Here is a 9,925-nt window from a genome sequence, read left to right as displayed (position 1 = left end):
TTAATTTTTAGGATTGACGTTTTTGTTGGGTATCTGAACCACCGAGGAATAATATTCTTGCCAGTTTGGGGGTTAGGTGTATGAAGGTAGGCACAGAGCCAGAAATGGAACACTCTATAGGCATGAATGAACAGTCACCACCAATCAGCACACTTCATGGAGGGTGCACTGCTTCAAATGAGGGTGTGGTGTGTGCCGAGTGCCAAATAGTAGTACTCAGTCAGAGGTAAGGACCCCAGTAAGAGACAGAACCCCTACAAGCCAGGGGTTGCATATCAGGTACCTGCAGGTAGATTGCAAGTCTCTGAATGAGTGTGAGGACTCCTGGTACTAAATGCAAAATGACACAAATCTGACCTTACATGGGGCTAGGACAGGGTGAGGGAACTCTGCCAACCATTTGGTGGGTGGTAATGTCTAGAAAGCCACTCTCCAGATTCCCAGGAGAATATGGGGAACAAGAGGGAGATCATTAGCCAACTGCTTGTGTGCACTCTGCCACAGCCTTGTGTTCCTATGTGGACCAGAAAGTTACCTGTAATGGTTCAAAACAGATGTGCTGCACTGTTTACAGTCCACTGCTCTGTGTATTTCTTCATTCAGCATTTTCATTTCATTTCCCCCCTCAGTTGGCACTTATGTATGTTTTCCACTGAAGCCCAGGCAGGACTCCAGGCTTAGCAGCACACCTATTATTTTTGTTGTTGTTGTTTCTTAGTTAAAGAGAGTCTAGGTTGCCATCTGCCCAGTCACCCCATCTTTCCTGGAAGTTGAAAATTGCATTCAATTTGAAGAGGAAAGTAAAATAGTAAAAGGTGAAGCTTTACAATTTCAAGGTATTCCTCTATTACCAAATTATGATTGAAATGATTGACGTCTGGGAGATTTCAACATGAAATGAGAACTATATTGTAGCTTTTAGAATTCTAACAATAACGGTTAGGTTAGCCGGTTCTCAGTGTGGTTTGGGTTGCTAGGGTCTTAATAAGCATGAAGTCAGTTGTGACATTTTCAAGGTACTGATGAATTTGCTGATGAAAGTTTACCAGACAAATCAATTGCAAATGACTCCTTTTTACAGGCATTTCAGGACTCATCAATAGGGAAAGTGGTCTGGGGGCAATTGGAAAACAAAAATCATTATTCCTTGTTGCTAAAAGACATTCTCTGGCTAAACCACAGAATTGCTTATTGCAGTCTCTGCATTTTGCTTTTCTGTTTCCATGTTCTTCTTTGCTTGACAAAAAAATCCTATAAATCAAGCAAACATCCACCGTTGTGAAGAATGATTTATTACAGTCTTTGGAAAGTACCGTTCTGTTCTGTTTTCTCTAAATAGCATGCATGATTTACACTCTGTTTAGTCTTTACTATGCAAAGAAGGGAACTGTCATGGGCTCACCACAAAAGTTCAACGGGGCAGGAAAAGTCCCATTTCTGACTGAGCCTTTTCCTGCCTGCCTTGATGAGCACAAGAACTTGAACTCCTCCATACCTTACAGTTTTCTTTCCTTTTCTGGGGTAGGCATAAGAATCTGAGGGAGATGGAGAACAATGTCTGTGGTGCTAAGAAAACAGGGGAAAGACTTCTAAATCCTGTCTGGCTAATACAGGTCATTGTCCAAGCCTCAGTGACTTTTGACTTGCATACCAACTAAAATGGAGGAGGGCAAAAGAAGGGGAAAGCATATAAGGAGATCAGATCATCGCATAATGTCTGAAGACTCATGTCTGAATTAATTACCAGCTTTTGAGAAGCAATGCAAAAATGAAAAATTTAAATGACTAATGGGTTCTCTAAAAACCAAAACCAAATACAATGCCCTTGAATTTATTACAACTCCTGAAAAAAAAAAAAAATCCTATGTGTTTCCAATCCTAAGTGTGACCATAAGGGTTTTCCTGGCTGTGATCTTTCATATGAGGATTTCTGGGGCTTTCTTTCAAAGGTCTCTTTGGTAGAGTCAAGGTGTTGTACCACCCAGGAATTCTAATAACTTTCTCCTTACCCTTGAGTTGGGACCAATTCATAGCTGACCCTCTGGTGAGTTTTTAGAAACTGAAAGTCATATGGGAGAAAATTGCTCATCTTTCTCCTAAGGATCCACTGGTGAGTTAGAATAGCCAGAGAGGTGCCCCTTCGGGTTATCAGTGCAACTACCTACTAATTGTTTTTGTTGTTGTTGTTGTTGTTGTTGTTGTTATGTGCCGTGCAGTAGCTTGCAACTCATAGCGACCTTATGTACAAGAGCCCTAAACCCTGCACTATCCTGTGCCAACCTCACATTCTCCAACACACTCACTCCCACCACCCCAATCATAGAATTGATCCATCTCATCGAGGGTCTTCCTCTCCTACACCGTCCCTCCACTCTCCCAAACATGATGTCCCTCTCCAAGGACCAGTCCCTCCTTGCAACATGCCCAAAGTATGTCAAATGAAGCTTCAGAATCCTTGACTTCAAGGAGCATTCCGGCTTCCTCCAGGGCAAACTTGTTTGTTCTCCTAGCAGTCCAAGGTATATTCAACAATCTTCTCCAGCACCACAGCTCAAAGCCATCAATTCTCTATCATCCCTAGTCACTGCCCAATTCTCTAATGCATATCACGTAACTGCAAAGACTATAGCCCAGATCAGGCGCACCTTAGTCTCCAGCCTGATGTCGTTGCTCTTCAGGACTCTCACAGCTGACTTTCCCAATGCAATTCATCTCTTGATTTCCTGGCTGCTGTTACAAACGGTGTTGACTGTGGAGCCAAGTAAACTAAAACTGTTAACTATCTCAATTGCTTCTTCATCCATAATGATGCTGCCAATTGGCCCAGTGGTGAGAATCTTTGTTTTCTTGATGTTGAGCTTCAATCCATATAGGAGGCTGCAGTCCTTGACCCTCTGCAGCAAGTGCTTCAGGTCCTCCTCAGTTTCAGCAAGCAGGGTTGTGTCAATCCGTATAACGCAGGTTGTTGATAACTCTTCCACCAATCCTGATGCCCCATTCCTCCTCTTACAGCCCAGCGTCTCAGATGATCTGTTCTACATACAAATTGAAAAAGTATGGAGACAGAATACATCCCTGGCAGACCCCCTTCTTGATTTTGAACTATGTAGTGTCTCCTTATTCTGTTCTGATGACCGCCTCTTGGTCCAAGTATAGGTTTTGCATAAGCACAATCAAATGTTCTGGGATTCCCATTCTTCTCAGAGTCAGCCATAGTTTGTTGTGATCCGTCCAGTTAAAAGCCTTTGCATTATGTCACATGAATTCTTGATAGGAAGTCTAATTAATTTCTCTCTCTCTATATATATTACTTTTGTCTACAAGTAAATTATCTTCTAGAGAATCTATGAAAAAGTAATTTTAAGTTAGATCCATGATTCTATGAATCTTTTAATAAAAAGCATTTTTAATATTTATGTATTTATTTATTTTTCCTTGTTGTGTACCAGCGAATTGGATCCGACTGGCATAGGAGGTCATCTGGTGGATTTGAATTGCACATCTTCGAGATTGCCATGTAGCTTCTTGCCACAAGACCACCAGAGCTCCCTATTTTCAAGTTATTGAAACAATTGAAAAAGCAACATATTCATTTATAAATCAAGAGAAGGAATGGACTCTTCTAAAACTTGGTGCAGATTTAGAGTTGTAAACATGTTGATATTTAACAGCAAACAAGGCAGGTTCTATAAATAGAAATGTATTTAAGCAAAATGGTAGAATATATGTATTTGCAACGCAGTATACTGTTAAGAAAAGGCTGGATCTGTTTTTAACATTGTCCCTGAAACTTGTTTGGAAGCTTGAATTCTGCTGCAAAAGGGCATTAGGTAAATTTGTGCTACAAAGTTCTTACTGGCTTCTTATTTGCAATTTCTAAATTATTGAGTTTAATCTTTAGCAACCTGCTTGCCCTCCTAGGGGAGTCCTTCCGCTTCTTTGTCCTTCACAAGATCAACTGAAGTTCTCCAGCCGTGAGAAAAAAAAAGAAGAGCTGAGTTTCATGCAGCAGATAAAGTTGAACTTCTTTGGTATTATCAGTTGCTTTACAAATTTTTTCTGATTCTAGTGTGAAGTTATGTTTACACAATTTTTGTAAAGTTTAAATTTATTTTTATTTAAAAATAGCATAACAGTGTTAATAAAAAAGAAATAATAACAATAAACAAAATGTAAAAATGTTGTTGTTATGTGCCATCAAGTTGACTACCACTCATAGCAAAACTATGCTATGAACAATAGCTCTGAACCCTGCTCTCTCCTGAGCCAGTCTCACTGTTTTTTACACATCTACTTTCATTACTCCAGTTACTGTGTCAATCCATCTCATATAAGGTCTTCCTCTCCTGCCCTGTCCCGTAACCTTTCCACGCAGGATGTCCTACAAAAACTGGCCCCTCTGCTACATGCCCAGAATGTGTGAGATGGAGCCTCAAAATCTTTGCTTCCAAGGAGCAGCACCTATTGATTTAGAACGGAGACACAAATGGAGATTTGTACATCAATGTTCATAGCAGCATTATTCAGAATCACGAGAATATGGAAATATCCCAAATGTTCAACCACAATTGAATGGATTATGAAATTATGGTACATTCACGTGATGGAATACTATGCAGCATGCAGGAGCAACGATTTTGAAAAATCCTATATAACTTGGGAGAGACTGGACAGTATTATACCGAGTGAACTAAGTCTCATAAGGGTAAATACTACATGAGATAATAATTGTAAAAATGGTCATAAAACTACTAACTGTATATGCTGGTCCAAGAGAGGAAGGGTTGAGAGCAGAGGGGTGAGGATGGGTAGGAAGGAATCACAGGGTCAAACAATTTGATGGGTATGAGGGGGTAAAGCAAATGCAAAGATTCGATGGGCACCTGGAAAGGCAGGGTAACGGTGGGCATAATTCAGCAGGGATTAATTTTATAAAACACAATGTGGAAATGATTGTATGAAACATAATATGAAGGAAAGTGTGAAACACAATGTATACAAATTTTGTATGCAAACAAATATAAAGTAGAAATGTAAAAAAAACCCAACAACAAACCCTAATGATTTACAATTACGTGCTATGCCTCAGCAAGCTGGACAATGATTCAGGATGGTAGAAGGAAAATTGATGCTTTGAGTTGTGGTGTTGGAGAAGAGTATCGAATATACCATGGACTGTTAGGAGAACAAACAGTTTCATCCTGGAGAGGGTGAAACTGGGCTCTTCCTTGGAGGCAAGGATTCTGAAGCTCAGTCTTATATACTTTGGGCATGTTGCAAGGAGGGACCTGTCCTTGGAGAGGGGTGTCATGCTTGGGAGGATGGAGGGACAGTGCAGGAGGGGAAGACCCTCCATGAAATGGGTTGACTCAGTGAGTGGAATAATGAGGGTAGGTGTGTCTGAAACAATAAAGTTGGCTCAGGAGAGAGCAGGGTTTAGAACTGTTGTACATAGGGTCGTTATGATTTGCGAAGCGACTCAATGGCATAGAACATTGCTGCTATTCCGGTAATTTTCGAGCTCTAGTGGTCTAAGTGGTAAGAAGCTGCACTGTGATCTCAAAGACACACAGTTAAAGTGTGTCTACCTGCTCCATGGTGGAAGGATGGACAGTCTCCTCCCCTGTGATTAACTACCTTTGAAAACCTTCTGGGTAGATTCCAACTCCACAGCACACAAGACAACAATTTTCATGATTTTACATTATTTCATCATATATTTATATTCCTGAAACTGCTATTCATTTACTATTGCAAAGAGCAATTCCCTATACCCCTCTGTGTTCTTTTTTGGCTTTTTTACATTAATTTTTGCTTTGTTTCTTCCATCTACTCAATACCCTTCATTTACTCATTCCTCTTTTTCTCTACCCTCTTGTTCACAACCTCATTTTATAATCCATGTTGACAATAAATTTACAGCATATTTGTAAAGTACACAAACTTTTCTCTGTATTTTGTTTTGCTTATTTCCAATACCTCATAGAAATAAAATTTTCAAGATCAAATTAATTTGTAAGGGCTGAATAATGTTCTGTTATGCATAAACCATAATTTATTCAATCATTCCCTCTGCAGATGGGTGTTTATGTTCTTCTTTGACAGTGTAACATTTAATAGTTTTTTTTGTGTGTGTATGTTTTAATTTGTTTGGAATAAATATCTGGGCTGAATTGCTGAGTTAAGCATGCATGTTTAAAATTTTAAGGGGAGCTCTGGTGGCCTAGTGGCAAGGAGCTGCAACTACAATCCCAGAGGTGCACGGTTTGAATCCACCAGATGCTCTGCCGGGGAAGGAGGGACAATCTCCTCCTGTACCAGTCAGATCTGATTTGATGGTACACTCACACAAAAATAATAAAATAAAATAAAAAAATTTAATAACATTAGTATTGTATGCTGTCAAGTCAATTCTGTTTCATAGAGATCTTATGACCAAGTAGAATTGTCCCACTGGATTTCCTAGGTTTAATAATTACAGGGGTAATTAACCAGGTCATTTCTCTTGCTGAGCAGCTGGTGGGTTCAAGCCACGGACCTGCAGATTAGTAGTTAAAAATATGAATAGCGTGCTAGCAGAACTCTTCCTAATAGCTGTTAGAAGATATCTATATCACTGTCTTTGTGTTGATTCCAATTCATATTGGCCTTACAGGGTAGAGTGGAACTGTCTTTAAATGTTTCTGATACTACAAATCTTTACAGGAGCAAATTGCTTCTTTTCCTGTAGAGCTGCTAGTGGATTCCAACCTCAGTTTTATTATTAAACTCCTTTATTAGAATATACTGTCGTTGTTATATGTCATAGAGTCAAAATCGACTCATAACTGACCCTCCAGGGGGTATTCAGAGGCTATAAATTGCAGAGGAGATGGTCTATATTTCTCCTATGGAGCAGCTCATGGATTCAAACCATGCAAGCACTGACCACACAGCTCCTTAGTCACTGTTGTTGTTAGTTGCTATTGAGGTGACCACACTTCATAGCCTAAGAACAATAGATCTGAACATTGCCCTATCCTGAGCTATCCTCACCATCTCTGATATACTTGAGCCCATTGGTGCAGTTACTGTGTCATTCTGTCACTGAGGGTCTTCCTCTCTTTCACTGACCCTCCACCTTTCCAAGCATGATATCCTTTTCTAAGGACTGGTTTCTCCTAACAACATGCACAAAATGTATGAGATGAAATTGCACCATCCTTCCTTTCAAGGGGCACCCTGGCTCCACTTTCTCTAAGACATTTTTGTTTGTTCTTTTGGGACTGCACTGGATAGTCAGTACTCTTTTCCATTGCCAAACTCAAAGGCCTGGGAATGTTGCATATTAACATTTAGTTTAACAATGAGCTGGGTATGCCAGAGATCATGAAGATGGTGTAGGATAGCGCAAGGCTCGTATCTCTTTATTGTTCACAGGATTGCTATGAGTCATACATAGTCTGCTTAACGGCACCAACCAATCAACAAACAAACAAGCAAAAGATCTCAAACTCATTGCTGTTGACTTGATGTAAACTCACAGTGACCTTAATGACAAAGCAGAACTGCTTTATAGGGTTTCCAAGGCTGTAATCTTTACAGAAGCAGAGAGCCACCACTTTGCCTCATGCAGTACTTAACTACTGTGTCACCAGGGCTCCTTACCTATTTACCCAAAGGCTACACAATCCACATTTCACTTAATCATATAGAACTCTCTTCTTACCCTTTTTTCCCCTGAGACTGTCATCCCATTTCCTTAACTAAGGTGCTCCTGATCCAAGCCATGATCTTTGCAATTACTTGCTATGCATCAGAGAGATGGACAATGACTAAGGATGACAGAAGAAGGATCAATGACTTTGAGCTGTGGTGCTGGAGAAACATACCATGGACAACCAAGAGAACAGATCTGTCTTGGAGAGGATGAAAGCAAGGATTTTTTTTTCTTATACTGGTTTATTCACAATTGAATTTTTTTTTTTTTACACTGGATCTCTCTCATTTCCTTCACACACACACACACACACACACACACACACCCGCCTCCATCAAATTGTGCTACCCTATGATTAACCAGAACAGATTATCTGGGAGGCTGGGCTCTATGAGGAGAAATGTGGCATCAGGTTTGGAGGAAGACTCATCAACAATCTGCGTTAGCAGATGACACAACCCTGCTTGCTGAAACTGAGGAGAACGTGAAGTGCTTGCTGCAGAAGATCAAGGACTGCAGCCTTCAATATGGATTGAAGCTCAACATAAAGAAAACAAAAATTCTCACCACTGGACCTATTGGTAGCATCATGATAGATGGTGAAGAGACAGAGACTGTTAGCAGCTTTAGTTTGCATGGCTCCATGATCAACACTCTTAGTACCAGCAGCCAGGAAATGAAAAGATGAATTGCATTGGAAAAGTGCTGTCAGGGACCTCTCCAAAAGTACTGAAGAGCAATGATGTCAGTCTAGAGACAGCACCTGATTCATACCATAGTCTTTGCAATTACTTTCTATGTATCAGAGAGCTGGAAAAGGTCTAGGTATAATAGAAGGAGAGTTGATTGATACTTTTGAGATGTGGTGCTGAGAAACATATTGAATATACCATAGACTACTAACAGAACATACAGGATCATCCTAGAGAGGGTGAAACCAGCTTGCTCCTTGCAGGCAAGGATTCTGAAGTTTCGTCTGACATACTTTGGACATGTTGCAAGGAGGGACCGACCAGTCCTCTATGCTTGGGAGGGTGGAAGGACAGCAAAAGAAAGGAAGACCCTTGATGAGATGGATTGATTAATTGACTGGGGTAATGGGGGTAGGTGTGTCAGAGACAGTAAGATTGGCACAGGACAGAGCAGGGTTAGGGCTGTTGTATATAGGGTTACTATGTGTCGCAGGTGACTTGATGGCACATAACAACATGTTTAACCCCTTTCCGCCCATTCTCACCCCTCTACTTCCACCTCCCCTTGGATCCTCATACTCATTCTACAATAATGATTTTATACAGTATTAGTCCTTATGGTATACGAGGATTTTGAAGCTCTGTCTCACATACTTTGGGCACATGGCCAGAAGGGACCAGTCCTTGGAAAACGACAGCATGCTTGGAATGTTGGAAGGACAGCTCAGGAGAGAAAGATCTTGGATGAGATGGATTGTCACAAAAACTGAGGTAACGGGGGTAGGTATGTCAGAGTCAGTGAGACAGCCTCAGGACACATCTGGCTTCAGAGCTATTGCACATAGGGTCACTATGAGTTGCAGGTGACTTTATGGCACATGACACAACAGGTTGGGCTCATTGGTACTTTGATCTGCACTTCTGTGGCTATTTGTATGTTTGAGCATCTTTACAGACCATTGGCATTTGCTGTCCTCTGAAATGTCTAGTGACATTTTTCATTCATATTTTTCTACTGGATTATTTCTTCTCAACTTTGAAGAATGCGTTATATTTTATGGATATTAATAATTTATTTTTCATTTGTATTCTATTTTCCTGTCTACTGAGGCCATAGTAGATTTTGTCAAACAAGTTTTAAATTCACATATATATGAAATTTTATATAGTTATGCATGCATACATACATATAACCTTTACGTTTAAAAATATTTTATATTGGTTTGCATGCAAAATTCATATACATTGTGTTTCACACATTGCTTTCCATACAAATATTCCCATACATTGTGCTTTATAAAATGAATCACCATTGACTTATGCTCACCGTTACATCTTTTCAGGTCTACATCAGATCTTCCCCATTTCCTTTACTCCTTCCCTCCCTCCATCATATAGTGTGACCTTGTGATTTTTACCCCTGCTCATTCTCACCCCTCTGCTCCCACCCTTTCCCCCATTGGACTCCCATACATGTTTTACGATTTATACTTTTATTTTTACAATAATAGTCTTATGTAGCATTTGTCCTTAT

This window comes from Elephantulus edwardii, unplaced genomic scaffold, assembly GCF_000299155.1.
Source record: "Elephantulus edwardii isolate Elephantulus edwardi_28Jun2011 unplaced genomic scaffold, EleEdw1.0 scaffold00047, whole genome shotgun sequence".
In the NCBI taxonomy this organism is placed as follows: domain Eukaryota; kingdom Metazoa; phylum Chordata; class Mammalia; order Macroscelidea; family Macroscelididae; genus Elephantulus; species Elephantulus edwardii.
Note: the sequence above shows the minus strand (reverse complement) of the source record.